This window comes from Protomyctophum bolini (assembly GCF_963924005.1).
Source record: "Protomyctophum bolini genome assembly, chromosome: 17".
Lineage (NCBI taxonomy): Eukaryota > Metazoa > Chordata > Actinopteri > Myctophiformes > Myctophidae > Protomyctophum > Protomyctophum bolini.
The window spans coordinates 42,245,308-42,257,721 of record NC_137878.1 but is presented as its reverse complement, the minus strand read 5'-3'; positions in this window follow the sequence as shown (position 1 = coordinate 42,257,721).

Below are 12,414 nucleotides of genomic sequence, written 5' to 3'. Positions count from 1 at the left end.
AGTGTCCCGGCCTGGGCAAGACACTGAACCCCTGATTGCTGGTTGGTGCCTTGCAATCTATGTAAAGGTGTGTGTGTGTGTGTGTGTGTGTGTGTGTGTGTGTGTGTGTGTGTGTGTGTGTGTGTGTGTGTGTGTGTGTGTGTGTGTGTGTGTGTGAGAACCACTGATATAGAAACATGTGGTTTTAACCCTGTGAGAACCACTGATATAGAAACATGAGGTTTTAACCCTGTGAGAACCACTGATATAGAAACATGAGGTTTAACCCTGTGAGAACCACTGATATAGAAACATGAGGGTTTAACCCTGTGAGAACCACTGATATAGAAACATGAGGTTTTAACCCTGTGAGAACCACTGATACAGAAACATGAGGTTTAACCCTGTGAGAACCACTGATATAGAAACATAAATGTTTAACCCTGTGAGAACCACTGATATAGAAACATGAGGTTTAACCTTGTGAGAACCACTGATATAGAAACATGAGGTTTTAACCCTGTGAGAACCACTGATATAGAAACATGAATGTTTAACCCTGTGAGAACCACTGATATAGAAACATGGGGTTTAACCCTGTGAGAACCACTGATATAGAAACATGAGGTTTAACCCTGTGAGAACCACTGATATAGAAACATGAGGTTTTAACCCTGTGAGAACCACTGATATAGAAACATGAGGTTTTAACCCTGTGAGAACCACTGATATAGAAACACGAGGGTTTTAACCCTGTGAGAACCACTGATATAGAAACACGAGGTTTTAACCCTGTGAGAACCACTGATATAGAAACATGAGGTTTTTCAGGAAACTGTCAGGATTCAGAAGACGTTTTGTAGAATCTGTTGTCCGTTCTAAATGGATTAAATTCAGTACTTGAGTAAATGTTACTTAGTTACTTTCCACCTGCTGACGTTCTGTTTGAGAGCGTTTGATTCTGTCCACTAAGCTCGTTGTTGATTGGTTCATTCATTTAAGATAAAATAAAAAAGCACACAGCCACATTACCCGAAACCCCGTTGACCTCAGGATACATCACTGAGGATTACGTCCCAGGTGCATCCATGCAATGTTTTTTAGTTATATATATATATATATATATATATATATATATATATATATATATATATATATATACATTGCCAAAGTTGAAGAAATCTATCTGTGTCCAAAACACATAATACATAATTTATATGAAATAATCTTCTTCCAAAGTTGAATATAAATCCAGAGGTTTATATTTATTTCTCCTCTTCCTCTGATAGTTTAATTAAATTCCTTCGCTGCTCTCCATCGAAGGTGTTGAGGAGAGCAGAGCAGCTATCTGTTAACCCATTCTGACCTGAGATCAGATTCTGAAAATGTCTTCTACATCCTGACAGTTTTCCATTCTGACCTGAGATCAGATTCTAAACATGTCTTCTACGTCAGTCGCTCATCGATTAAAAATAAATAAATATCAGACCTACAAGCTCTTAGCGCGCCACTCAGTGGCGCGCTATGAGCTTGTAGATCTGCGATTTTTCAATAGCTATAAAGCATAACATAGTGCTAACACCGAAATGGGTTCCCGCCCAGAATGGGTTAACCCTTCCACTCCTGAGAGCCCATTACACAACAGGGGCTGTGTTTTTGCGTGTCTAGTTTACTCAAGTTAGGGAATAAGACCTGGTACTTAACTTAAGACAACGCAAAATACAGCCCCATGTCTTCTAAAATATCACAGTTTATATATCAGTGGTTCTCAAACCATTTAATGTGAAGGACGCCCAGAAATGTATGTTATATTTGGCCCGACGACCCCCATCTGAAAATATGTTGTTCCAGGGACCCCCCTCAGAAGCAAAGATTTGAGTTTAAAAAAATACTGTGAAAGAAATTATATATGTTCAATGATTTGCGCCACATTTTGACGATTTTCCAAAATAATAATAATAGCAGATCTACAAGCTATACGAGCTTGTAGATCAGATCTGCCATTATTTTTGAGCAGCTTAAAGTTTAAACTAATGGTTAAAAGATTGTTAAAAGCTACCCAGCGACAGAGACGCGTTCTCGCCCTGAAGGGGTTAATGTGTAATGATATTTCATATTTATGAAGCATCTGCATAATAAAGATAACGTATTCAATTAAGCCGGCCGTAAAAAAATATTTAAAAAAACAGAAAGAAATGTCCTGGTGCTGTTAACCCTTTCAGACCTGAGCACGCGTCTGTGTCGCCTTATATACATATACCCTTTAACCACCTTAACCATTATTTTAAACTTTTTTAGCTGCTGAAAAATAGCAGATCTACAAATGTCTAGATCTAAAAAATAGCAGATCTACAAGCTTGTACGCGCTATGAGCTTGTAGATTTGCTATTTTTGGCCCAAATAATTTGTATATATACTTTTTTTCACAGCAAACGTTTTTTATTTAAAACTCATATCTTTGCGCTTCCGCATGACAACATTTCAGATGGGCGTCCGGCAGCCAATTACATGCCAATTACATGCCAATTACATGCCAATTACATGCCAATTACATGCCATTTTTGTGGTTCCTTGACATGAAATAGTTTGAGAACCTGCACTAGGACACAGAAACAGACACATGAGGGTTTTCAGAAGACATGTTGTAGAATGTGGTCTCAGGTCTCAATGGGTTAAATATGAATCAGGGCACATATTGCTTTGATTTGGAACTATACTTAATTACAAACACACTCGTCTGCTGCTCTGAGGTATAGGTTTTATTTTCTCCTCGTTGCTTTTAGAAGCTTGTAAAGTGTTTTATTAATTTAAAAAGCACAGTGTATGTCCAGTTAAAACTAATGGGGGATTTATGTAACGGTGTAAAGTATATACAAGTACATGTACTTGTCTTGAGTATTTCCAATTCCCAACCTCTTTACTTCTACTACTATGTTGTGTACTTATTTTTTTTACTCCACTACATGTATCTGAAAACTTTAGTTACTTTGTAGATTTGGTTAATTATTTGCAATTCAGCGCTTCAGTGTATATTATGTATACATTTCAGGCCATTTGAAAATAGCAGATCTACAAGCTCACAGAATGCGACGCGTTGTGGCCTAGAACTTGGGGTCACGTGATCAGTGACATCACAAAGCTGTACTGATTGGCCTGCAGAGCATAGAGGGCACTTCAGCGGTGGTAATTTCAACGTGCCGGTCCGGGGATACGAACTACAGCGACCTTTCCGATATCAAGACCGCTCCGCAAACCGTTCGGCCAGCGTTGCCCACGGCAGCGTTCACTACATGGTGAAAGAAATGTTAAACGCGACTCCTCTCCTTTCCATGCCGTACCGGAAGGAAGGCAGCGTTCAGGAGAATTGCTTCCCCCCCCCCCCCCCCCGTAGTCTCCTGAACTTGAACGCAGTATTGTACGTTGAACAGATTAGTTTATAAACCCATGTCGTCGTTACACCTGCATCTCCACCAGCCCCGGAGAACTCTACAGGCTCTCAACGCGTCGCAGCGCAACGACAACAACTCTAAGTTATATAAATGACAGTTCAATGTTGAAAATCAGTGGTTTTCCTCTTTAACACATTTTGGGCATGGAACCCCTTTTGGTGTTAGCATCATGCTATGCTTTAGCTATTGGAAAATAGCAGATCTACAAGCTCATAGCGCGCCACCGAGCTTGTATAGGTCTGCTATTTTTGAAAAATTCGAAGAGCGACTGACATAGAAACAGAAAACCGTCAGGATGTAGAGAAGAACATTTGTAGAATCTGATCTCAGGTCAGAAATGGGTTAAGGCTGTGATGTTGATGGAATGTGTACAGTATGCTGGCATGTACAGTAGGCCCTATACAGTACAGGACAGTATATACTATACGCTAACGTGGCTTCATACGGTCATTTAGCTCCAGGGAACAAAGCCTGCATGGCTGTCCGCTCCGTTCAACACCTCCTCCGCCTTGTTTTCCTTCTTTTGTTTAGCGTTGACACCCCCGAGTACATGTAGAGTACAGTACAGTACAGTAGAGGATATACTGTATATACGGGCTTCGGGAAAGAGAACAAAGAAAAGACAATGCCTCTCTGAGAGAGAGAGAGAGTGTTTAACCCATTCTGAACGGGAACCCATTTTTGGTGTTAGCGTCACGTTATGCTTTAGCTATTTAAAAACAGCAGATCTACAAGCTCATAGCGCGCCACCGAGTGGCGCGCTACGAGCTTGTAGGTCTGCTATTTTTGAAAAATCGAAGAACAACTGTTTTTTTTTTTTTTAATCTGATCTCAGGTCAGAATGGGTTATAATCAGACCAGTGTGTGTGTCCAGTGGAGTCCTCGTATGAATCTGATCTCAGGTCAGAATGGGTTATAGCGATAGTGTCACAGCGGTCGTTCCGTCAGGAAGAGCTGAGGGTGTTGAGCGTTATGCTGTGAATGGGATTAATTATTCATGTATGGTTTTTACATGTCGTATACAAGCAGGGAATCATATGCAGTGGCTTCAAGTTGACATATTGGTTGTTCGTTGGTTGTTGACAGAAAAAAAAAACGGGCTTGAAAGGTTCACTTCTGTGGAACATTACACCTAGTTACATGTTTTAAGCATTTATTTCATATTTGCATGTCTTCTGTGGTCTCTAACATTACACCTATAGCTACATGTTTAAGCATTAATTTCATATTTACATGTATTCTGTGGTCTCTAACATTACACCTATAGCTACATGTTTAAGCATTTATTTCATATTTACATGTCTTCTGTGGTCTCTAACATTACACCTATAGCTACATGTTTAAGCATTTATTTCATATTTACACGTCTGCGGTGGACTCTAACATTACACCTATAGCTACATGTTTAAGCATTTATTTCATATTTACATGTCTTCTGTGGACTCTAACATTACACCTATAGCTACATGTTTAAGCATTTATTTCATATTGACATGTCTTCTGTGGTCTCTAACATTACACCTATAGCTACATGTTTAAACATTCATTTCATATTTACATGTCTTCTGTGGTCTCTAACATTACACCTATAGCTACATGTTTAAGCATTTATTTCATATTTACATGTCTTCTGTGGTCTCTAACATTACACCTATAGCTACATGTTTAAGCATTCATTTCATATTTACATGTCTTCTGTGGTCTCTAACATTACACCTATAGCTACATGTTTAAGCATTTATTTCATATTTACATGTCTTCTGTGGTCTCTAACATTACACCTATAGCTACATGTTTAAGCATTCATTTCATATTTACATGTCTTCTGTGGTCTCTAACATTACACCTATAGCTACATGTTTAAGCATTTATTTCATATTTACATGTCTTCTGTGGTCTCTAACATTACAGCTCTGACATTTATTTCAGACATGCTCTAGTATGTGAAGAGTCTGTCTGTGATATTAACTCATTTTGGATATAACAGAAATAACTAAATAGATTCAGTTTTTCTCCTCTGGTGAAAAGCTGTAGCTGCACGGTGACAGCCCCTCAGTCAAATCTGGTCACATATTAGATTCAACACCGTCTGTCTTATATACGGGGGAAAAAAAACGCCTAAAAAAAGCAGAATGCAGACTTGGTCTCAGAGCCAGGCCTGTGTCTACACTGCACACACACACACACACAATGCACGCACGCACGCACGCACGTGCGCGTACAAACACACACACACACACACACACACACACGCAAGGCACACACATTTGTCTCTGTCTCTCTCCCTTTGATTAGAAATGCATTCAAATATTGCCTCTTAACCCATTCTGGGTGGGAACCCCTTTTGGTGTTAGCATCATGTCATGCTTTTAGCTATTGAAAAATAGCAGATCTACAAGCTCGTAGCGCGCCACTCGGTGGCGCGCTACGAGCTTGTAGATCTGCTATTTTTTGAAAAATCTTTGAAAAAAACTAGAAACATAGTTTTTTCGGAAAACTGTCAGGATGTAGAAGACATGTTTAGAATCTGATCTCAGGTCAGAATGGAAAACTGTCAGGATGTAGAAGACATTTATAGAATCTGATCTCAGGTCAGAATGAAAACTGTCAGGATGTAGAAGACATGTTTAGAATCTGATCTCAGGTCAGAATGGAAAACTGTCAAGATGTAGAAGACATGTTTAGAATCTGATCTCAGGTCAGAATGGAAAACTGTCAGGATGTAGAAGAACATGTTTAGAATCTGATCTCAGGTCAGAATGGGTTAATACTTTCTTCCCTGCGTGCCGCCTCGGTGCACAGCAGATTAAACGCAAAGTGAATTTTCCTACAAATCCCAGTGTGTTAGGCTCAGATAAACACACTTCATTGAGTCCCCCGTCGCAATTACCTTCTCCTGGGTTCCTTCTTTTCCTTTTTTTCTTAACACACACAGTGCAAAGTTTATTGCTTTACAGAAAGCACTCCTAAAAAGTGCTCATTATGCATTTCAAGGGTGAAGAATATGACGTTGAATTATGATGAAGCATAAAAAAAAATAAAAAAATAACACCACAGCATTAAAATGCCTCTCTTTTTTAAGCCATTTCGACCGGAAGGACGATTCTGTCGTCCAAACCCTGACCGTTTTTCTGAAAAACCTCATGTTTCTATGTCAACATTTCCATGTCAAGGACCCCCAAAGATATCTGTATTTGGCTGCCGAGCCCCCCCCCCCCCATCTGAACATATGCTGCTCCAGGGACCCCCGCAGAAGCAAAGATTTGAGTTAAAAACTTTCGCTCTGAAAGAATATATATTCAAAGATCTTCGCCACATTTTTATGATTTTTTTTTTTTTTTTTGCAGATTTAAGTGCCGCGCTACGAGCTTGTAGATCTGCTATTTTTCAATCAATTTAAATTATGACATAATGCTTAGAACACCAAAAGGGGTTCCCGCCCTGAATGAGTTAAAATATACAGCTGGCCTGCTGCGTTGCTGCTGCATTTCGTCCAAAAGACTAAGACTGACTAAATCAAAAAAATGCCCGCCAAAAACAACACTGGAATTCAGCACCATGGACAGAGTCACATCTAGTCTCAATGCTACAACATGAATTCAGCACCATGGACAGAGTCACAGCTAGTCTCAAAGCTACAACATTAATTCAGCACCATGGACAGAGTCACAGCTAGTCTCAATGCTACAACATTAATTCAGCACCATGGACAGAGTCACAGCTAGTCTCAAAGCTACAACATGACTTCAGCACCATGGACAGAGTCACAGCTAGTCTCAATGCTACAACATGAATTCAGCACCATGGACAGAGTCACAGCTAGTCTCAAAGCTACAACATGACTTCAGCACCATGGACAGAGTCACAGCTAGTCTCAATGCTACAACATGAATTCAGCACCATGGACAGAGTCACAGCTAGTCTCAATGCTACAACATTAATTCAGCACCATGGACAGAGTCACAGCTAGTCTCAAAGCTACAACATGAATTCAGCACCATGGACAGAGTCACAGCTAGTCTCAATGCTACAACATTAATTCAGCACCATGGACAGAGTCACAGCTAGTCTCAATGTTACAACATTAATTCAGCACCATGGACAGAGTCACAGCTAGTCTCAATGATACAACATGAATTCAGCACCATGGACAGAGTCACAGCTAGTCTCAATGCTACAACATTAATTCAGCACCATGGACAGAGTCACAGCTAGTCTCAATGTTACAACATTAATTCAGCACCATGGACAGAGTCACAGCTAGTCTCAATGATACAACATGAATTCAGCACCATGGACAGAGTCACAGCTAGTCTCAATGCTACAACATGAATTCAGCACCATGGACAGAGTCACAGCTAGTCTCAATGCTACAACATTAATTCAGCACCATGGACAGAGTCACAGCTAGTCTCAATGTTACAACATGACTTCAGCACCATGGACAGAGTCACAGTTAGTCTCAATGTTACAACATTAATTCAGCACCATGGACAGAGTCACAGCTAGTCTCAATGCTACAACATGAATTCAGTACCATGGACAGAGTCACAGCTAGTCTCAATGTTACAACATTAATTCAGCACCATGGACAGAGTCACAGCTAGTCTCAATGTTACAACATTAATTCAGCACCATGGACAGAGTCACAGCTAGTCTCAATGCTACAACATGAATTCAGCACCATGGACAGAGTCACAGCTAGTCTCAATGCTACAACATGAATTCAGCACCATAGACAGAGTCACAGCTAGTCTCAATGCTTCAACATGAATTCAGCACCATGGACAGAGTCACAGCTAGTCTCAATGCTTCAACATGAATTCAGCACCATGGACAGAGTCACAGCTAGTCTCAATGCAGCACCATGGACTGCTACTGCTGCTGCTGCGTTGCTTATATCTTAGATGCTTAAAAAACGTAACGTGGATATGACGTTTTTTTAATTGAACGGACAATAATTAAAGAATCGAAGGGGATTGTTTTAAATAATGTGAAACATGGAAATGCTGTGGATGAAATCTTTATTTGAACTGTCGACCCAGACATTGCACACATTTTAAAGTTTTTTTTTTGTGTTTTGAGGAAAAAATATATAAAATTGTGAAAAAAGTGTGCAAATCTTTCCATATTATTATTCATATATAAATGTTGCCTTTTCCCCAGCGAACGTTTTTTAACTCAACTCGTTGCTTCTCAGAGGTACAATATGGAACAACATATTTACAGATGGTGGTCAATTATGGCAATTACATAGAATCATAACATTTAGGGTCTTTGTCATGGAAACTGATTCAGAGCCACTGATTCAGAACCACTGATTCAGAACCACTGATTCAGAACCACTGATACAGAGCCACTGATTCAGAACCACTGATTCAGAGCCACTGATACAGAGCCACTGATTCAGAACCACTGATTCAGAACCACTGATTTAGAACCACTGATTCAGAACCACTGATTCAGAACCACTGATTCAGAACCACTGATACAGAGCCACTGATTCAGAACCACTGATTCAGAGCCACTGATACAGAGCCACTGATTCAGAACCACTGATTCAGAACCACTGATTTAGAACCACTGATTCAGAACCACTGATTCAGAACCACTGATACAGAGCCACTGATTCAGAACCACTGATTCAGAACCACTGATTCAGAACCACTGATTCAGAACCACTGATTTAGAACCACTGATACAGAACCACTGATACAGAACCACTGATTCAGAACCACTGATTCAGAACCACTGATCCAGAAATACCAGGTTTTTCAGTAAACTGTCTCACTGCCGTTTAGACAACAAGTTATTCACCCTGTGTGTGTGTGTGTGTGTGTGTGTGTGTGTGTGTGTGTGTGTGTGTGCGCGCACGTGTGTGTGTGTGTGTGTGTGTGTGTGCGCGCACGCGCGTGTGTGTGCGTGCGGTGTGTGAACGCACTCAGCGTTCATTCCGTCTGTTTATCCGACAGAGAGAGAGTGTGAAGTGTAATTCATGGAACGGATGGGATGGATGGGAGCGTCTCACATGGGGAGCGGTGGATTCAGGGTCACATCTTATTCCACGAGAACAAAACTTAAATATATGTATTACTAACCCCCCCCCCACCCCACCACCACCCCTCCACTCCTCCCTGTCAAACATCGCAATAATCTCTAAAACTAAAGAAAGCAGCAAATTAACCTGCAGGTTTTTAAAAACAAAAACAAAAGGTCCTTTAACATCGGTGATAACGCTTCGTACTGCTTCACAAAACAACAAACGAAACAACGAATAAACAATTAAAGCTTCTTAGACATTAATTTTTTCCCTTTCCAATCATGTTCGCTTCTAAAAAAGAATAATAATAAAAAAAAGACCTTTGAAAAAATGCGAGAGGATTTTCTGCTGGCAGAACTAATTTATCAGCGCTGTGTACATTTTCAATAGCATTAGGAGCATTCTTTCAGAATCAAGCTTAACCCGTTCCAGACCGGAAACCCCTTTTGGTGTTTTGAAAGAAAATAGCAGATCTACAAGCTCGTAGCTCGGCACCGAGTGCCACGCTATGAGCTTGTAGATCTGCAATTTTTCTTGAAAATGTTGTGCAAATCTTTGAATTTATATTCTTTCAGAACGAACGTTTTCAACTCAAACACCCGATTTTGACTCAAATCTTTGCCCCTGGGGGAGGGTCCCCGGAACTTCATATTTTCAGATGGGGGGGGGGGGGTCGACGGCCAAATACATATAATTCTGGGGGTCCTCGACATGAAATAGTTTGAGAACCACTGATATGGAAACATGAGATTTTTCAGAAAACTGTCAGGATTTAGAAGACATTTATGTAGAATCAGGTCTGAATGGGTTAATGAGATTTGAGCGTTATTAAGCGAAGACTGTGTGTGTGTGTGTGTGTGTGTGTGTGTGTGTGTGTGTGTGTGTGTGTGTGTGTTGGAGATAAACAGCTGTGCTTCTTTTATCCGGCACCGTTCCCCCCCGCTGGGAGGCGAGGTCTTATGAATCTAATCTCACATGTCGATTTTGTCCGGTGAAAACCTCAAATACAGATACGTCCAAAAAGCCAAAAAGCTTGAGCTACTCTTCTTTAATATTTCATCAATACCTGGGGGGCAACACAACATAACACAAACAATAACAAACATGGTTCTTTCAGAACAGGCCTCAGTGAAGAACATCACTGGGGCCTGTTCTGAAAGAACCATGTTCTCCCTGCTATCTCAGCCGTAATAAAGTCTAACATAATGCTTTATAAAACACCAAAAAGAACCATGTTCTCCCTGCTATCTCAGCCGTAATAAAGTCTAACATAATGCTTTATAAAGAACCATGTTCTCCCTGCTATCTCAGCCATAATAAAGTCTAACATAATGCTTTATAAAGAACCACGTTCTCCCTGCTATCTCAGCCATAATAAAGTCTAACATAATGCTTTATAAAGAACCATGTTCTACCTGCTATCTCAGCCATAATAAAGTCTAACATAATGCTTTATAAAGAACCATGTTCTCCCTGCTATCTCAGCCATAATAAAGTCTAACATAATGCTTTATAAAGAACCATGTTCTCCCTGCTATCTCAGCCGTAATAAAGTTTAACATAATGCTTTATAAAGAACCATGTTCTCCCTGCTATCTCAGCCGTAATAAAGTCTAACATAATGCTTTATAAAGAACCATGTTCTCCCTGCTATCTCAGCCGTAATAAAGTCTAACATAATGCTTTATAAAGAACCATGTTCTCCCTGCTATCTCAGCCATAATAAAGTCTAACATAATGCTTTATAAAGAACCATGTTCTCCCTGCTATCTCAGCCGTAATAAAGTTTAACATAATGCTTTATAAAGAACCATGTTCTCCCTGCTATCTCAGCCGTAATAAAGTCTAACATAATGCTTTATAAAGAACCATGTTCTCCCTGCTATCTCAGCCATAATAAAGTCTAACATAATGCTTTATAAAGAACCATGTTCTCCCCGCTATCTCAGCCATAATAAAGTCTAACATAATGCTTTATAAAGAACCATGTTCTCCCCGCTATCTCAGCCATAATAAAGTACAACATAATGCTTTATAAAGAACCATGTTCTCCCTGCTATCTCAGCCATAATAAAGTCTAACATAATGCTTTATAAAGAACCATGTTCTCCCTGCTATCTCAGCCATAATAAAGTCTAACATAATGCTTTATAAAGAACCATGTTCTCCCTGCTATCTCAGCCATAATAAAGTCTAACATAATGCTTTATAAAACACCATAAAGAACCATGTTCTCCCTGCTATCTCAGCCATAATAAAGTCTAACATAATGCTTTATAAAGAACCATGTTCTCCCTGCTATCTCAGCCATAATAAAGTCTAACATAATGCTTTATAAAGAACCATGTTCTCCCTGCTATCTCAGCCGTAATAAAGTCTAACATAATGCTTTATAAAGAACCATGTTCTCCCTGCTATCTCAGCCGTAATAAAGTCTAACATAATGCTTTATAAAGAACCATGTTCTCCCTGCTATCTCAGCCATAATAAAGTCTAACATAATGCTTTATAAAGAACCATGTTCTCCCTGCTATCTCAGCCGTAATAAAGTCTAACATAATGCTTTATAAAAACACCAAATAGAACCATGTTCTCCCTGCTATCTCAGCCATAATAAAGTCTAACATAATGCTTTATAAAGAACCATGTTCTCCCTGCTATCTCAGCCGTAATAAAGTCTAACATAATGCTTTATAAAGAACCATGTTCTCCCTGCTATCTCAGCCATAATAAAGTCTAACATAATGCTTTATAAAGAACCATGTTCTCCCTGCTATCTCAGTCATAATAAAGTCTAACATAATGCTTTATAAAGAACCATGTTCTCCCTGCTATCTCAGCTGTAATAAAGTCTAACATAATGCTTTATAAAGAACCATGTTCTCCCTGCTATCTCAGCCGTAATAAAGTCTAACATAATGCTTTATAAAAACACCAAATAGAACC